Source organism: Nomascus leucogenys, chromosome X, assembly GCF_006542625.1.
Source record: "Nomascus leucogenys isolate Asia chromosome X, Asia_NLE_v1, whole genome shotgun sequence".
Classification (NCBI taxonomy): domain Eukaryota; kingdom Metazoa; phylum Chordata; class Mammalia; order Primates; family Hylobatidae; genus Nomascus; species Nomascus leucogenys.
Window position 1 is genome coordinate 64,111,817 of NC_044406.1, and position 4,367 is coordinate 64,116,183.

Here is a 4,367-nt window from a genome sequence, read left to right on the forward strand (position 1 = left end):
AGCAGGAAAGAGAGGGGCTTCAAGCACTCAGCTTTGAAGCACAAAAGCCACCCCTTTCCTTTTTGGGGATATGGAAGAGGAGGTTAGTTGCAGAGGCTGAGAGGGAGCAAAGGAGACATTTGCATTTCTCGGCAAAAATGGTCTGATCACTGACTTCCCCGTTGGCTCCAGCAGAGCTCAGAGCTCTCCGCTGAACTCTTATCTCCAACTTGGCAACTAGACCGCGAGCTTGCGAAGCGAGGAGAGGACAGGGATGGTCACCTACTGAGAACCTCTGTGCGCCAGCACTGGGCCTGGCATGTTCCCCATCCATCATCTCATTTAATTCCCAAGACAGCCCTTTGAGGTAGGGTTTACCAAAGGTGAAACAGAGCCTCGGGGAATTGCCCAAGTTCACATAGCCACGTGGCTGAGTGTTTGAATCTGGGTCAGGCTGGCTGCAAAGTTTTTACCCTCAGCCCTAATCCCCGCTGCCTAGGAGGGTAAGGAGGCTGTCTAGAGTGCAGGTTCAGGGATCAGTAGGCCTGGGTTTAAATTCCTACTTTGCCATTTGTTAGCGGCGAAGTCTTAGGCCAATGGCTTCATGCTTTGGGCTTCAGTTTTCCCATCTGTTAAATGGGGATAACAATGGTACTTACTCTGTGGGGGTTGCTTAGCCTGGTTGGTGCCCGCAGTGTAGTAAATGGCCAATAAATGCTGTTATCGTACTGGAACGTCTGATTATTTTCCTTTTGCCTCCCGTCCCTGCCTCAGCTCACACACTTCAGGTTCAGTAATACTTGCTGAATGATTAATTTTAAAACCAGACTGAGAGGGGATGAAGGAGGTCTATAAACTCAGGGAGGAGAGAGAGAGAAAAATGCAGATTTCTTCTTAAAATCCCACCCTCCAGAACCAAGGACTGCCTGAGCCATATGACAGGAGTAAATTTGGGACCAAAAAAAGGTGACCACTTTTTACACATCAGCCTATAAACTTACAGAGTGGTCTCCAGAAACATATACTCAATAAGTGTGTAGAAAAAACTTTAAAAGCACAAGTTTTTATTCAGGAATATTTACAGCAGAATTGTTGATAATAGTGAAAAATGAAAAGGAACCTAAATGTCTATGGTAAGGGAGTGTCCCTTGGTACCTTGACACACACACACACACACACACACAAAATCCTGATTTTGAAAACTCTTATTCATAGGAAAATATTCATAACAAAATATGAAATAAAAAATGCTGGGTACAAAGTTGCATAAATATGATGCCAAGCTGCAAAGGGCACAAAGGGAACAAAATTAAATACTCACTATGTTTCCAATCATGTATGAATATGTACAGAAAGCGACAGTCTGGAAAGTATCAAAATGATAACAGTGCCAGTAGAGTGGTAGGATTATGAGTGATTTTTTTCTCTTTTCCCCATATTATGCAATATTATTCTTATAAGTAAATATGAGTTTATAATTAATAAACTCCATGAATATTATGTTCCCACTTTTGTTAACATATATGTGCATAGAAAAAAAATCCATAATCTCACGACTCAATTATAATCACTGTTAACACCAAAAATTGATTATAATTGAGTCGTGGGATTATGGATAATACTTTTATTTTGCTTTTATTTTTCTGCAATATGATTATGTCACTTTCTTACAATTAAAACAGATTCATAATTTGAAAAGTACATAATCAGAGGGATCCCACTTGGGTTAAGAGTATGAATGTAAATTGAAAAAAATGGGAAGGAAGTATACTAAAATATTAACAGTTTTTATATTAAGTGGTAAGGAATTATGGGTAATTTCCTCTCTATTTTCTGTAATCTGCTTTTATTATTTTTACAATTAAAATAAAATGTACCTAAAAATAACATATACAATATGATCCCACTTTTGTTAAAAACGAATATGTATATAGAAAACAATAATAAACTACTCCAAAATGTGGTAGTCTCTGGGTGGTGAGGTTATTAGTGATTTTCGTTTTCTCCTTCATACATGATTTCTTCATATGCCAAATTTTCTACAGTCATCATGTATTAATTTCTTTAAAAAGTATAAAGTACTTCGGTAATGAAGTTTTTATGGAAAAAAGAGCATGTCTGGGATTTGCTTTAAAACATTCCAGTTGAGGGTGGGGGGAAGTGGATGGGGATATAGATTAAATAAGATGATAATTGTTGAAGATGGCTTCATTATAATGCGTTTTTGTTTATTTGTTTGTTTGTTTTGAGACAGGGTCTCACTCTGGCACCCAGGCTGGAGTGTAGAGGCGCGATCTTGGCTCACTGCCACCTCCGCCTCCTGGGCTCAAACGATTCTCCCACCTTAGCCTCCAGAGTAGCTGGGACTACATGCGCGTGCCACCGTGCCCAGCTAATTGTTTGTGTTTCTGCATTTTTTGTATTTTTTTTTGTAGAGATGGGGTTTCGTGATGTTGCCCAGTTCTTGAACTCCTGAGCTCAAGTGATCAGTCTGCCTCGGCCACCCAAAGTGCTGCGATTACAAGTGTGAGCCACTGTGCTGGCCTGTAATGTGTTCTTTACTCATGTATATGTTTTTTAATTTCCATAATAAATTTTTTACAACTATTTTTCACATACATTATCTCTTTTAATCTTATGCTACCCCTGTGGGGTCAGTTATCTCCATTTTATAGAAAACTGAGATTCAAAGAGGTGAAGTCACTGGACCTGTCACACAACTGGGAGGTGAGACTGGGTCTCCATACTCCAGTTCCAATTGCAAGAGCCCAGGGCTCTTCTACATATCCCAGTTGCTGCTGCTCTTTAAAATAATTAAAAATAATTAACACTTTGTCTGATTATAAATGTAATTGTTCACTGCACAGAATTTGCAGATAACAGCAAAGCACTAGGAGGAAAACATAATAATCAACCCAACTGCATCCTAGTTAACTCTCTGGTGTCTGGCCGTGCAAACTTCATCTCAGTTGCCTCTTACTCCAGAGGTAGTGTGCTGCAAATTCTTCTCAGTAAGAGTGGCTAGTCTTTCCTGATGGGCTATCGAGTGAAGCTGCAACTCTTTGGGGCCCCTGTCACGTGTGGGCTCCCTGGAGATGGTGGGTCCTAACTACCCCCCGACCCCCGTTATTTCACAGTGTCCCCTTTAGATACTTCAGCCAGGACCACAGTTTTAGGGGAAGTCCTGGTGGCCCTTTCCCTCTTGCTCCATGTGGAGACTCTGCCCAGAAGCCCCGTAAGGATCCTGTGAGTCTGCAACCACTGTGAGTATGCCTGTGCCTCCATTTCCCCATCTGGAAGATGCTAGTGAGAATAGCAGATGGGTCAGCCTCTGCCAGGGAGTGATGAGCTAACGTCTGTAGTGCTTTCCAGCCCCTCGGAGCAAGGTGCTGGATCCTTCCCGGCTCTGCGCCTGCCCCTGCCAGCCCGAGTGAGCGCCTGGGCGGCTCTGCGCCTGCCCCTGCCAGCCTGAGTGAGCGCCTGGGCCTGGCCGCTCTGCGTGGAGGGAGTGGCCGCATTCCTCTGACCCAGGCCAACAGGCTTGGACAGGCACTCACTTTTGCTTCTGTGCTTAACAAAAAAAAAGGGAAGAAGAAGAAAAGAAGAGAAGAGAAGATGAATTGAAGAAGAAGGGGAACAAGATCAGTTACTAGGGGAATGGGCCTGGAGAAATAGAAAATTGAGAAGAGAGCAGAGCGATCACAGGGCATCCTTGGGCACCCCAATCAGCTTCGAAGATTCTAGCCCTGGTTTCCTGTTTACACATGGGGTGGGGGAATTTTGGAAAGGGCCAAGAATTGGGTCTAGTTGAATTGATTCCCTACTTGATTTCCTGTTATTTATGCATAATGGGAAAACCGCAACTACATAAACAGCTCAGGCCACCCGGCCTCTTGAATCCTTAGGGGCCATCTTCACATCTCTGCCCACTCCAGCCTTCAAGGATGTCATTCCAGTGTATGTCCCTTCTCTGTGCCCCCTTCTGGCATTCAACTTCATAAGAACCCTAGCCAGTCAATGCTATCATCCCCATTTTAGGAAGAAGGGCATCAAGGCACAGAGAGGGGAAACAAGCCTAAGATGACACAAAGGGTTAAGTGGCAGAGCTGGGATTCACAGCCAGGTCTGACTCACTCCTGAGGCTAAACACCCCCCACCTAGGCTACCCTGTTATTGGTGTCTATGCTTTTCTTTCTTCTAGAATGGATGGTTCACCACACTCATTGCAGTAAATAGTCAACATGTATGGCCAGAATGGATGCGTGGCCCAGATCTAGGGAGAACTCTTGAAGGAGGAGTCCAGTTAGGGGCTGGGGCAGCAATCTCCAGGGATGAGGTGCAGGTGGGAGAGGGCAGCAGCAAAGATGACTCTGAAAACTTTACCCAGG